The 15,679-nt window shown below is 45.8% G+C and overlaps 1 protein-coding gene and 1 non-coding gene across 6 annotated transcripts in view; one reads left to right on the top strand and one right to left on the bottom strand.

The window, feature by feature from the left end:
* The window catches only part of LOC126282042 (fat-like cadherin-related tumor suppressor homolog), a 1,587,586-nt gene that overhangs the window by 735,279 nt on the left and 836,628 nt on the right, over positions 1 to 15,679 (bottom strand). The window lies entirely within an intron of this gene.
* Positions 15,564 to 15,638, top strand: Trnat-ugu (transfer RNA threonine (anticodon UGU)). The gene has a single exon. It is a non-coding gene; the product is annotated as a tRNA-Thr (tRNA).

Here is a 15,679-nt window from a genome sequence, read left to right as displayed (position 1 = left end):
ACACACACACCCATGCCCGAGGGAGGACTCAAACCTCCGACGGAGGCGAGCCGCGCGGACCGTGGCTAGGCGCCCTAGACCGCGCGGCTACCCCGCGCAGCAGACATCTAGAACTGTAACGTTGTCAAATGCTGTCACATGCAGAGACAGAGAGAGAGAGAGAGAGAGAGAGAGAGAGAGAGAGAGAGAGAGAGAGAGAGAGAGAGAGAGAGAGACAGACAGAGTAGCAATTTTTGTTTCCATGTTTATTTAATTAATGTTGATTGAGATAAAATACTAACACACTTTTACATCAAAATTAAAAATTCCAAAGAAACTAATAATAATAATATCTCTTTTAAAAAATTTCAATGGTTACAACTTTCAATGCTATGTTTCGCGGGCGCCATATCTTATAACAGCCGACTTTGTTATGAATTCGCTTATCTTCAAGGATGTCATTTCTGACGACCCAGAAGTAAGTGAGCTGTGTATGGACTCAATGGCTTGAGAGCACATTGAGGAATGCGATTTAGTTCAAATGGCTCTGAGCACTATGGGACTTCTAGGGTCATCAGTCCCCTAGAACTTAGAACAACTTAAACCTAACTAACCTAAGGACATCACATACATCCATGCCCGAGGCAGGATTCTAACCTCGGCCGTAGCGGTTGCGCGGCTCCAGACTGTAGCGCCTAGAACCGCTCGGCCGGCTACGATTTAGTCTGAGAGAAGAAACTGAGTCATGTAACACTGACGGACTGGAGTTAAAAGGAAGATCAATGTTATAATTGCGAAAAAAAGAAGAAGAGGAAAGAAAAATGCTTTCTCAGTCTCAGACGTTCAAATCTTTCAGTAGCAAAAGTGTTTATCTTATTGAAACGTTTTTTTTTTTGTCGACGATTGTGATATGAGCGCTACGTTGTTCAAGCAAGCACAGGGCATATCATGTCACTCAGGTTTATTTCTGACCACTTCGCCCCGATTTGTAGTTGCATATAGTCCAGGCGCTTTGAAGGAGCCATCAAACGTCCAATAATATTGTCAAACCGTCTGAGGTCGCGTATTGACATACTGGTGATAATAAAAATACTGACAAGCAGTACTGATGGCCGGTCAATACATCCCGAACATGTGAGGTCGAGAATTGACAGTTTGAGATATTCCCCATTTAACTGCTGACAGAGTTTCATGAACCAGCCACACGACGCTTGTTTGCATTGTTATTTTTTTCTGTTCACCTTTGCGCCTGTCATACCTTAAACCCAATTTTTCAAGCAGTCTTTTAACACAAAAGTATTTTAATAGGCCTTCCCAAGGGTAAACATTGCATATATATCACTTTAGGATAGTCAACGGAGGATTCTATATGACAATTCTTACTTGTGTCTCCTTGTTTTGAAGAAGAATCGCCTTAGGAGCGCCTTTCCAGTTGCTATTACTGCGTAGGCAGGATTTTTGACATAAAACAAATCGGAAACTACCGCCAGCGAACACTTTCATTGCATTCGTCCGTAGTTTGTTCCCATCACAGATTCCCTCTTATTGTAGTTCAGAAACAAAAAGATAACACTCCGATTGCATTGGTAAAATTCATGTGATTAAGTGCTACGCCTGCATAAGGAAATACTACTTCCCTTCTTAACTTTGGTAACACCTGTTCAGCACATTTTGTTTATCATGTCTAAGAAGGAAGAACAGAGAGAGAGAGAGAGAGAGAGAGAGAGAGAGAGAGAGAGCACTTTCTTCAGTGGAATGCTGTCGGTTCGGACCGCATGATTCTTAATCGCTATAATATCATCCGAGGCCAACAAGCTTTCCCCTTTCAAGGAAGTGAAGTATGATACACCTTCATGTTTATGGAGACGCAATGATTCGGCACAAGATATTTCGACTGCAGTAACAGCCAAACAGTGCGCTTCATCATTTCCTACTTTCCAGCACTGGAAAGCGTTTTATGAGTAAACTGTTTACAAGTTCCAGAGTAGCGACTTTGGTTAAAAAATGTGTAGTAATATTACAGGGAGATAGAAAGAATGGAATTGGTCGAACTGTGATAGATATGAGTTGTTATGTGGAACGACATGGCTGTGGCACTGCGAACATCACACAAAGTGAAATGTTGCGAACGCATCATGCCAAACTGCGTGTTGCTGCCTTATTTTATTTCATGTACCAGTCTACCAAGGAATGTACAAGATAAATTCTGTGGTCTTCGCATGCTAATGGCAGGTTACAACCTCTTCCTTAATTTCCATAATCAGCGATATGAACCCAAACACTACGCAGTTAACGATGATGATTTACTGCTCACTGTTCCTATTGCGAACGATGCTCTGGCTCATCTTTTGCAGTACGCGCGGATGTGGCGTGAAAAGCAATGATCGATTCTGAAGATGCTGCTGGACTTCAAGGAGGACAACTGGTTACTGTAATCAACAGTAAGGGCGCTTGCTGGCTACTTGTGTGTTTTTGTAGTGTTCTTCTCCGTTAAATTCTTCAACGTTCACCTTTTCAAATGTCATAAAATGTTATTTTGCGTTCATACTCGCGGCTTTACGCAACAAAAAGCGCGTAGTTGTCAATGGAGATTTTCGGGTGGTAAGACTGGTCGCGTCCCTTACCTTTCCCAAAATGTAGTTTGTTGTTATCTATACCTCAGTGTCCACGAAAACTCAGAAAGGAAGAGAATCGAAGCGTTCGAGATGCTGTGTTAGAGAAGGGAGGACAGAAATGTGTGGAGTACATTGACAAGAAGACATCAGGCATGTGATAATAGCTTCCGTGATACTAGAGGTAGCCAGATAGGGCAAAAACTGTATAAAATGACAAATAAATGAGGATTTTGTGCGTAACTCCTGTCCTGAAATGAAGAGTCTGACACAGGCGAGAGAGTAGTGGAGAGCCCCGTTACAACAGTCAGAACTGTCTATCTCTCTCCCCCCCCACCGCCTTACCAAAACGCCTCACAAAAGAGGGCACTCATCCGCAACAGGAGCCCTCACCAATTTGGTTAGCCTTTCATCATCCATATTACGCCATCGCAGAAGATCAGTGTCTGATACGCAATATTGCTATATCACTTCCAAAATTTCCTACACTAGTTTCATATGAAAGCAGTCCAAAAGTTTGTTGGCAACTCTGTAAAGGCCGAGTCACCGGTGCATACAGTCAATCATACCACAAAACCACTGGAAGATGCAAGAGGGGACACCATCTTGTTATATCAGTGAGTCTCGCTTGCCTACTGGGCCATGAGCCGAAAAAGTTCGGGTACGAATTAACGACTATATAAGTTACATGAAACGAAATAAAGACACTTCTTGAAGGTAAGCATTAACAAGTGAAAACAAAAATTAAAATCTACTAAGTTGTTAGGCTGCGTCACATTTCCTCTAAAATAATCGACGTTTCGACCCCTCTGCTGAGATCTTCTTCAGGATCTTCCGTTGTCCACATTGCTATAACACTGTTCTAGCTACAGTGTTATAGCGATAGTGGACACCGGAAGACTCGGCCTAACAATCCAGAACATTTTAACTTTAGTGTCAACGGCCACGAAAGCCTGCAGACTTACATAAGTGAAAACAACATTTGTTAAAAATAGATCATACGGTGAAAAAGGAATCGTTTCCCTCCCTATGAAACGCTCCACAACTGATGTATCATTTCACTTCTGTTTACTATTGTCAAAATTATCCGGATGAGTCGGCCAGACATTTACGTTAGTTTAATGAGTCAGTTACAATCCTACATAGTTCCGCCTATGTATCTTCTGAAAGTTATTTATAAAGGATACTAATCATAGGGGACGCCTTTTTCCAGTTTGCGCGTTGAATCGCCAAATGGTCTAGTCAAAAGTTTCAAACACTCCTATTGCGTTAGATTGTAAGGATGTTGTGAGTATTGGCATAACGCCAGCAATAGGCTCACCTTTAGAAAATAACACGGGATTTCGCAATACTGCATTTTCTATACGAATGAAGACAGGAACTTGGGGAGAATTTTAACTTGCGCACAGATCTAAAGAGATTTATTTCCAGAAGATGGTTGGTTGTTTTGGGGAAGGAGACCAGACAGCTTGGTCATCGGTCTCATCGAATTAGGGAAGGACGGGGAAGGAAGCCGGCCGCACCCTTTGAAAGGAACCATCCCGGAATTTGCCTGGAGCGATTTAGGGAAATCACGGAAAACCTAAATCAGGATGGCCGGACGCGGGATTGAACCGTCGTCCTCCCTAATGCGAGTCCAGTGTCTAACCACTGCGCCACCTCGCTCGGTATTTCCAGAAGAACCACCCGATTTTATGAGGATGTATGTTTTACATACGTGCACATATAACCTTGGAGTACTATGTACAGTCACGTTTAGGAACAACGTTTTCATTTACCTTTTACATATGTTCTATTTTCTGTCCACTGACCGCACGACAGATACCCAGACGATGGTGAGACCATACCACTGTTTATGCTATCACGTCTGGAGTGACTACAATCACTGCTGTTGTTATTGGGTCACATTCACCCAATATCATGGGAAGGGAAGAGCCACTGACAGATGGTTTCCCAAATCTCTGTAGAAAAAAAAAATCAGGAAACATGAAATCTGTGACCTTGGAGGCTAATGGTGCAATCCGATAATCCGTACTCTCCCTTCTGTCGACCCATCTTAAAGTCAACTGATTGGTAACAAATGCTCTTGCAGGGAAACATTAAATTTTAGTATATGGTGGCGCATCGTTAAAAAATTTCAATGTGTTTTCGCAGCTGTGTAGTGGATGTACGAACGCACTACCTATACCAGGAATATCCCTACCAGTATCAACATAAACCGTCACTTACAACTGTGTCATGATAAACTTTTAAAACTCACACCAAGTTCCCGTCTTCATACTTGTGGATGATATAGACATGTGCAATTACATTTTTGAAACATCCAATATATTTCACGGTCAGTCATATAAACGTGACCACCGCCTACGGTGGACATCAACTTGCAGTAACCACTCACACACGTCACGTGGCAGCGCTGGCAGTGGAGGATGTGTAAAGCGTGTCGGGGTGTCGCGGAAAACGGTGCCGTCGTTGTATTGCGGAAAGGGAGCGATTTACCTGACGTCCAAAAGAGCATTATCACTGACTTTAAGGTCAAGTGTGGAAGCATTTCTGAATTTGCTAAGTATGTGAACTGTTCATGTACCTCTGTTGTTAAAGTACACAGTGAATTGCAAAATGGTATTAACCAAAACCGGCACTGAGGCAACTGTGGTGCACCTCGAGGCGCAGATGACAAGACTGAACGACAGTCGCGGTGATGTGCACGGGCGAACAGAAGTTTCAATCAACTGACCGCCCAGACAAACGAAAGGGTTACCAATGGTCTCTCAGCAAACTTTGCCAAGTATGGGTCTCCGCAGCAGTTTCCAGGTTCATGCAGCCCTCCTGACTGCTGTTCATCGGCCACGAAGATTCGAATTTGCACTCCAGTACCGCAGCTGGACGTCCACTGAGTGCTGACAGGTAGTCTTCTTAGATGAATCACGTTTTATCCTCTACCGGACTGAAATAAAACGACCTGCAACAATCGTCGAGAGTGTTCAGGCCAGAGGAATGTGGGTTAATTACCTGGTAAATGTTTTCGGGGCATTCCCTACGCGACCTCCCTACTCTGGAAGGCACAATGGATCAACAAAAGTATGCATGTATGCTTAGGGACCATGTCCACCCCTATATGCAGCTTATTTCTCTTCAGCACGATGGCATCTACCAGCAGGACAATGCACCATGTCTCACAGGTCGCAGTGTACGTGCGTGGTTGTGAGAGTAGCAGGATGAGTATATTATACTCCCCTTCCTACCAAACTCCCCGGTTTTAAACCCAATGAGCATCTGTGGGACCACTTCGATCAGGCTGTTCGCATCATGGAACCTCAACTGAGAAGCCTAGCGCAGCTGACCACGACACTGGACTGGACAGTGTTCCAGTGTTTCCGTTGTTACTAATTTTGGCTATCACACACAACGGTTCGAGAATTAGTATCCTCATCCCAAGAGTCTATGTGAAGGAAAGGTATTCATCCCCCAAAATCTAATCACCGACACACGATCAAAGTACTATGATTGTTTGTTTTCGTACTCGAGATAAATCTTTGCTAGGTCCGGCTGTGTATCAGCTTCCTAGATTAAACTGCACACACACACACACACAGTAATAATGATTCGTCTGTTGGAACGGAGCGGAAATCGCCATTGCGAGCCTGCCACCTCCGGAAGGAGAAGGTTGTGTGTCGGTTCCTATTTCGCCAACTCACGTCCCCTACGAAATGCTACACCCTACGGACCTCAACGTTGAATAGCTATACAATGAACGACGTTAATATATTGGAAACGGGGCCGTGGCCTACCGGATACAAAAGACGGGACGGTGACAGACAGCTTGTGCCACTATGTTGTCGGTATTGCCTAACGCCTCAACCGCGGACACTTAACATTTGCCCTGAGCCTCTATTGACACAGGGAGACGAACCATGCCCCACTCCCCCCGCCTCGACCACTTGTAAAGTTCACAAGTCTCGCGCAATCGCTAACTGCCAATATATTTATTGATGTCACACCACCTTTTGCACATGGTTTAATACTGCCGCGTGCTGTGGTGTAAATGTCATAGCCGCTGGATGGCGATGTACAGGTTACAGGATCGGTTCTCTCCACCTGCAAATAATATACCATTTAATATTTGTGACTTACGGAAGGTTCATTTCGCGAGTTGTACGTGGGTGGAAGCACTATCTTGCCTCAATCTTCTAGGAACATACGCTTACCAACTTTTAATAACCTTTCCGTAATGCACAACCACTGTCTTGTATCATGTCTGCTAATGGAGTTGTTGAGTATCTTCGTAATGGTCAAGCGCTTACTAATAGAACGCGTGGTGAAACGGGCTGGTTTTTGCAACTTATCTAGCTCTTTTATACTTTCCAGTCACATTAGTATGACACCTGTGAAAAGCCTGAGTTTCCACCTTTTGCAGTGCCCACCGCTGCGAAATGTGCAGCGACAATCAATGGAATTCTGAAAGATACTACAGGGATGCGGATTAGAGATGGGAAAACTCGTTCATCCTTGGGAACTATTTCACTGGTGAACGCTCCTTTTTGAGAACCGATCAGTTAGACTCGTTATCGTTCCTTTGTACATCTTATATGGTTCTTATGAAACACTGAAAATCAGTAGCATACGTGACTGAGGGATGCAAGGCGCCAAGACGGGACACTTGCCTCCCCCCTGGAGTACAGAGTTTTTATGCAATACAGAAATCTCGCACAGATATAGAAGCAATTTCCGTGATTCTGCGAAAGTCTCGTTCAGCCAGCTGTAGCGTTGTGTGGCTGAATCGCAGTGAAACAATATAAGGTGGCGCACAAAAAACCGACCCAGAGTACAGACTGCTTGCCAATTACGCAAAATTTGTTGAACGCTACGAGCAGAGTAGATAACCATGTACTAATTAGGAAGTAAGGAAATAACAAATAAACTAATGCAAATAACAACTTTTGCCGGCTTGGTGGCCGAGAGGTTCTAGGCGCTAAAGTCTGGAACCGCGTGACCCCTACGGTCGCAGGTTCGAAACCTGCCTCGGGCATGGATGTGTGTGATGTCCTTAGGGTAGTTAGGTTTAAGTAGGTCTAAGTTCTAGGGGACTGATGACCTCAGAAATTAAGTCCCATGGTGCTCAGAGCCATTTGAACCATTTGAAATAACAACATCGAAACAAAAGATGACGTGTGGAAGGAGGCACTGGGCAGTCTAGTTTGCACTCGGGCCGATTTTTTGTGCGCCATCCTGTACCACAGAATAAGTTACACATTCTCTTTACAAAATATGGGATCAAGTAGTCGATTATGGAGCGCGGGCGTCATTCGGTTGTAAGTCGGTCTGCCTCCCACAACAATGAACATGCTGTTTTACTTTGGATCAAAATAAGACGGAAAATGGCCACTCGTGTGTGTCAGACTTGTCTTTTTGTAAGTATGTCTTCTGCAGCTTATCGAAATAACGAAGTAACCTAACATGTCCTTTTGTCACCTGAAAAGATGTATGTATTACAACGTAACTGTTGTGTAATTTAAATAATTATAAAATACATTTTCATTGCCGGTGGTAGACGATGAATCGAACACAAAAAGAACCTGAACTCCAGATTCCAAGAAAGGTTTGAAACAGATCTAGAATGGATGTACGCAGCGAATCAAACGAACAACAACTGGATATCAAACAAACTAGGAGCAGTCGGCAGTGGAACTGCGACGATTGGCCACGCGAAGAAGGAGTCTGGCCGAGGGAGACCGATGCAAAGACTGGAACGGGACCGAGGCTGGAACGAGACCGACCGTTTACCTTTCCCGGGAACTGTAAGTAGGAAGCCGCGACGGAAGTTAGCTTGAAAGACAGTTCCTTGGAATTCGTTCCCTGCTCCTTCCGTTCATCTTGTAGAACCGTTCCTTTGAACCTGTTAGTTCGCGAACGACGCACCTCTATTGTGGAGCCATGCCGACTCCAGTGTCATGGACATTTGCGCTAGGTTGCTCGGCTGGGGATCCAAGGCGCCAACAGCCTGATCAGGGTGATCGCACAGACTGTCCGGGTAGTTTGGTGGTCAAGGGAGTACGGTGAAGTCACCTTGGTGCTCTTCGAACCAAGCACGAACACTGCTGGTAGATGCTATCGTGCCGAGGAAAAACAGGCTGTCTGTCGGAGTGAACAATGGTCCCCATGGGTAGATGCATGCCTATGCTGAAGCACTGTGCCTTGCAGAACAACGGGATCACCCAGGGTACGTCCTCCGGCCTGGACTCTTCCGACTTGCTGGAGCCGTTTTACGCCGTACTCGCGAACTGCCATGTGCCATCTCTCTGAAAAGACCACCTGCTGTCACTCAATGGACATCCAGTTTCTGCAGTGACGCGGGAATTCCAGCCCTCGTCGCCGATCAATTGCAGTCAGCACGGGTGTACGTACCAGCGTTGTAGTCCCTATTTCATCTGGGTGGTTACTTGCTCTCCATTAGCACATCTATCCGCCCACACACATGTCCATTCACCCTAGTCATCTATGGAAAGTGCTGCAAACATGTTGGCTCGACGCCAGTATCAGTTAGCGCCATTTGGCCATGTACGGTGCACTTCAACCACGTCGGCCAGCGAAGATTTTACAAAGTTACCGTTTCGGTAATGCCTGCCCCTTTTTGCCCTAAAGCCAATTATCAAGCCCTGCGCTCCATTTTTAGGATTCCGACAACGACTGCACTGTTTTCCACATCCCTCCAACACGCTTTAAATACCCTCCACTGCTATTTCTGCCACGTGCCGTCTGTGAGTGGTTAATGCACGTTGACGTCGAACGTAGGCAGTAGTCAGATTAATGTGGCTGCACAATGTGGTAATACTACCTAATAAGGGCCCCATACAGTACTAAAGATTCGATGGAATAAGTGTTTTATGAGCCACTTCCTCCTGCGTCCCCTATAACCATTTTTATGTGGTCGTTTCGCTGTAGGTAACTCCGAATAGATACTCGTAGCTGTTTGAAGGGGTTTAGTGGTTCCAGAGCCGATAATGTAACGTGACAGTGATGTGTCTTTGCGTCTATTTCTGGACAAAACTATACATTTACTTTACGTTGAGGGTCAACTGTCGGCACCTAACTGGTATTCTATATAATTTGTTCCGTGTTAAGCTATAGTTTTCTGACGACACAACATACCGGATGATCAAAAAGTCAGTATAAACTTGAAAACTTAATAAACCACGGAGTAATGTAGATAGAAAGGTAAAAATTTATACACATGCTAGGAATGACATGGTTAGAACAAAAAAAAATCATATTGCTAGACGCGTGAAAGATCTCTTGCGCGCGTCGTCTGGTGATAATCGTATGCTCAGCCGCCAATTTCGTCATGCTTGGCCTCTCAGGTCCACAGACCTCAGCCGTGCGATTATTGGCTTTGGGGTTACCTGAAGTCACAAGTGTATCGTGATCGACCGACGTCTCTAGAGATGCTGAAAGACAACATCCGACGCCAATGCCTCACCGTAACTCCAGACATGCTTTGCACTGCTGTTCACAACATTATTGCTCGACTACAGCTATTGTTGAGGAAAAATGGTAGGCATACTGAGCATTTCCTGTAAAGATCATCGTCTTTGATTTGTCTTTCTTTGTTATGATAATTACTGCTATTCTGATCATATGAAGCGCAATCTGTCGGAAATTTTTTGAACGGTTGTATTTTTTTGTTTCTAATAAAACCCCATGTCATTCCAAGCATGTGTGTCAATTTGTACCTCTTTATCTACATTATTCCGTGATTTATTCAGTTTTCAAATTTATACTGACTTTTTGATCACCCAGTATACATCAGCACCATTCGCAAAAAGCCTTGCCGAGTTTCTGACGTTATATACTGTTAGAAAATGTTAAGCCGTGAACACTTTGTGCCAACGTTAATTAACTAGTGTTCCAGTATTTCTATACCTGAGGAGACTTTCGCGAAAATTTCATCCTCGTGTGAATCAGCACATAAAGAAACCTGTCCTAAGTATGAAGTATGGTGTGTGCACACTATTGTCGTTGGGTGCAGCTCACGTGGCTGGGGCTTTGCGAGTGGAGACTGCAACACAACCACCCCACAGGCGTGCGAGTCCATCTTATTGTCGTCTATCGCCCTTTGAGAAGGGTCAAAACATTGACACGAGGGGCACGGGAGCATCATACCGATGATCGCACAGTCGACTGTAGTGCCATTACTGCAGAACGAGAGGTGACGATATGAACCTAGGCCAGTAGTGTGACAAGAAGAGTAAGCACGGGTTCTTCCAGAAAGACTACGCCACGAGGCGACGGTAGAATTTTTGGACTGGCTCAGATGAACAGAGGGATAAGAACAGCTGAAAGGATATACACTATCTGATCAAATGCATCCCGACACCTAACGAGGGACATTAGTATGTAGTGTGTTCAGTTTTCGCCTTTTGAACTCTGCTGACGACACTTTCAATGGGGTGTCTGAATGTACGTGGGATGCATGGCAGGTCATTTTTCCTCACGAGCCGAGACTAGAGGAGGTAGTGGGTCTGGACTCTGGAGCGAGGTCGACGTTCTGTCTTGTAGCAAAGGAATTTCACTGTGGTCAGGACGGGAACTGGGCAGTCCAGTCTGTTTCAAGGAATGTTACTGTCCACAAGCCACTGTCGCACAGATAGGGTTTTTGTCATGCTGATACAAAACAATCTCCTCTCCGTGTTGGTTCAAATGGCTCCAAGCACTATGGGACTTAACATCTGAGGTCATCAGTCCCCTAGACTTAGAACTACTTAAACCTAACTAAGCTAAGAACATCACACACATCCATGCTCGAGGCAGAATTCGTACCTGCGACCGTAGCAGCAGCGCGGTTCCGGGCTGAAGCGCCTAGAACCACTAGGCCACAGTGGCCGGCCCTCTCCATGTTGTTCCTCCACTGCATGCAGTACACAATGCTCTAAAATGTGTTCGTATCCTTCCGCATTTAGCATTTTTCTGAAGCGCAATAAGTAAATCATTTCCTAACCACATGCCCTTACAGTAGCACTACCTCTTGCATACTTCACAGTTGACACTATGCATTATGGCTGTAACGTTCTCCAGGCAACCGTCAAACCCGACTATTCCATGTGAATGCAACAAAGTACGGCGCGATTCATCACTCCCCATCTCTCGTTTCCAGTCATCCACTGTCCTGTGACGTCGCTGTTTAGACTATCTCAAGCACCACTTTACAGTGCCGACTGTCCTATGAGGAGCTGCTCGACCACTACACCCCACCCCATTCCTTATAACTTCCTGCGCACAGTCACAGTGGTAACTGGTACCACTTTGCAGCTCACTAGTGATTTCTTCCACGGATTTTATGCAACTTTTACAACGTCCTCCGCGGTGCTCGACGGTCCAGGTACGTTAGTACATGACGTCTGCCCGGTCTTGGTGTAACCGTGGTTGTTCTTTCGCGTTTCCACTTCACCAGCAGTCGATATGGACAGCTTTAGAAGGGTTGAAATATCATTGATGTTTTTTTGACATCAATGTCTAGTCCACGATCGAAACCACTGAGCCTGCTAACCTACCCATGTCGGACGCTGTGGCCAAGCGGTTCTAGGCGCTTCAGTCCGGAACAACGCGGCTGTTACGGTTGCAAGTTCGAATCCTGTATCGGGCATGGATGTGTGTGATGTCCTTAGGTTAGTTAGGTTTACGTAGTTCTAAGTCTAGGGGACTGATGACCTCAGATGTTAAGTCCCACACTGCTTAGAGCCATTTGAACCATTTTAACCGACCCACGCTGCTCTTACTGCTTCTCTACTGACAACCCAATATTCCCCGCCTCCCTTTATAATGGCGACAACGGAGACTTGCAATGTGCGTAGCCAGAGCCAGCCGAAGTACTGAGGGGCATTCTCTGATGTTTAGCGACGAGTCTCGTGTATGTTGTTCAGATCGACACGAACTTTTCAATATAAGACGTGGGGAAGGGTCACAAGAAGCAACGATTCTCGAAAACTTTATCCTTCCAATTTCTGGAATCATACGGGGGAGGGGGGGGGGGGGGTGGTACTGGATATGGTGCTAAAGCTCTATTTTGTAATTTCTGATGGGCGATCTTCTAATTTGTGGCCCACAAAGTTTTTCTGGTATTTGCAGGAAAGGCGTATATTTCCGCATGAGCTTCCAGCCAGCAATATTTGGAAGCTCTTTGCTTACTTGCAACAGCGAATAATAAACTGTATTAGTGCCTCGTTCTGGTATTGATTATCAGATCCGAATGGAATGAAAGTTTAAACATTCTGTACCAGTTATGTTATGAACATACTCAAAAAAGTTCATGAATATAGGGCTGATGCTTCATCGTGTAATACTTTCATTTCCATCACTGTAGTCAGCATTTCTTTGTGGTATTTCCAAAGTTGATTTTAAATCTAAAACGCATATGTTATCGCACATCCAATACGCAATGGCTTCGACGCTGGTTTCAGTACGAACGTAGGGGACAGGGATCAGTAAATTTCCTGAAGTGGTCAAAATAAGAACGGCGTGTCCATGAAGAAAGAGCCTGTGACATCACGTGACGTTTAGGTGTTACCTTATTTTATATGGTGTAATAGCCTCAAACCCAGCAAATTTGTACTGAATCTTCACTGGTGTGCAAAAATTAAGGACAGAAGTAAGTTTCGCATGATGACTCAATTATAACTGACACAGATCGATGGAACTTGGCTCATACATAGAAATAACTGCTGCATTGCGGTACAGAAGGTATCTGAAAGAAATCTGTAATGACACGAAAAATGACGCTTTTATTAAACGACAATGTTTGCACGTAGTTCCTCTACCAGGGCGGTGGAGGTGGAAGCGCTCTTCGAATAGAAGGACATTCAGCGAATGGATTCGCCTGCCCGTTCCCCCGACTTAAATCCTAGCGAGCACGTGTGGGATGAAATGAAATGATCGTACGGCATTGTTGGCCGGGAGGCCCCAAACGGGGGAGTTTGGCCGCCGTATTGCAAGTCCTCTTTAGGTGACGCCACATCGGCGATTTGCGAGTCAATGATGAAGAACATGATGATGACGGACACGCAACACCCAGTCCCCTGCCGTAAATCGACCCCGGGCCCCCTGCGTGGTAGGCGGTACCGCTATCGCCACGCTACGGGGCGGGACAGCACTAACGCGTTCACCAACGACCATCCACCAGTGGCAGCACCGGTGCTGGATTTATGGAACGTCCTACCACAAGAACTCCTCTCTAACCTTGTGGCCAGCGTAGGGTACGTTGCACAACACGCACTGCCGCCCGTGGTGATCACGCTTCCTATCAAGAACCGTGTCGTGTCTTTTGTAAAGTTCGTCCCATTCTTCCATTTACCTTCTGTACTGCACTATAGCAGTCATTTCCATGTGTGGTCCACGTTCCATGTTACTTGATAGTGATCCATCACGCGTGAATTACCTTCGTCCAAAGTTTTGTACACCACGGTACAAATTGCGAGCGCTTAGCGGCATCTCATCTGCAAAAACAGAGCGCCGCCGCTGTATCCCGGCGGGAGAGAGAGAAGCCCTGTCAGCTGGCGTCGCCACTTGTCGATTCCTGGCGCCAGCCGCAGAAGTGCGGCTTTCGACGCAAAAATAAGACGCTGCCAGCTCCGGCGCTCCGCAACGCGATATTCACGTCCGAGTGCTTTCCGATAGCGGGCCGCCTCGCGCCGCTGCTCTGCCAATAAAAGCAGCCGGCGGCGAATACGGAATGTATAAATAAATGCAGCGCCAGACGAGAAACACAATTCCGTGTTCCGCCGCCGTAATGCAGTATGTTTGTTTTATGAGCACATCCCTCACAATAAAAGGCCTCTTCCGCCTGTTGGACGTTATCCGTTATCGTAATGGCGGCGCTCGTGTGACTCGGCCTCCCGCCGACCGCACAACAAACGCGAGGCAGGCGACAGAGCTACCTGTTCTCCGAGAACACGACGAAAAAGCACACCCATGCATTGTGCCATTCGGTTGACGTCGCTTCTTGCTGGCTACTAAGTGCCAAGGCATCGGTTTTCTGGCTGTGTGTTATGTAGTTCTCTTCAACGATTATTTAACATATCTGGCAGGGAACTCCTACACAAGAAGATAAAACGGCTATAAGGCGGAGGAGCGGGAAAATGGGAGGTATTACACGTCACCGCATCCTGTCTGTCTTTAAGTGCCTGAGGCTACTGCACATGAGTCATTACTTCGACCAACTGTGCCTGTATGGCTAATTGAAACCATATACATGCATAAACAATCGATAGATTTCAACAAAATTTGATACACGATCTACCTCTTCTCTGATAAGAACTACTATGGTGTAAGAATTACCTAGCTGCAGAGCGATGGGGTTCGTGGTAAAAAGGTATGGTAACTGCTGACATCTAGGCTGCCCTGCACAGCAAATGTGTTGTACGGGTTATACTGGAATGTGTTACAGGGTCTTGACATGCAGAGGGGCACGGCTAAGCAGAGAGAGCGTAAGGAGGAGATGGGTTGTGGGAGAAGGATAGAAAGACAGAGAGGAGGAATATGCTTATATGGATATGGTGTCTGTTCTTTCAGACATGAAAGAAAGACACATGAAAGAACAGACACCATTGATGACCTACAGCCTTCTAGAACAAAATTAGAATTATATTAATACCTTCAGCTGCTGACGGGCGTTGAAATATGTTAATGGGGACAGGTGAAAATGTGTGCCCTGACTGGGACTTGGACCCGGGTTCTCCTGCCTACATGGCAGATGCTCGTTCTATCTGAGCCGCCGACGGCACAGAGGATAGTGCGATTGCAGGAACTATCTCGCGCACATATTACCCGAACTCTTACAGGACTTGGTAAAAATGTCTTCCACGAGTAATGAGTGTGTTGGGTAGGGACGCTACGAATGTAGTGTGTGGACATATAAGGTGAGAATGTGGGTCTCGCGGGAGGCGTGCGCGAGATAGTCCCTGCAGTAGCACTATCCTCTGTGCCCTCGGTGGCTCAGATGGATAGAGTGTCTGCCATGTAAGCAGGAGATCCCGGGTTCGAGTCCCGGTCGGGGCACACATTTTCACCTGTCCCCGTCGATATACATCAACGCCCGT

Source organism: Schistocerca gregaria, chromosome 7, assembly GCF_023897955.1.
Source record: "Schistocerca gregaria isolate iqSchGreg1 chromosome 7, iqSchGreg1.2, whole genome shotgun sequence".
Taxonomy (NCBI): Eukaryota; Metazoa; Arthropoda; class Insecta; order Orthoptera; family Acrididae; genus Schistocerca; species Schistocerca gregaria.
This window is presented reverse-complemented; position numbering and strand designations above follow the sequence as displayed.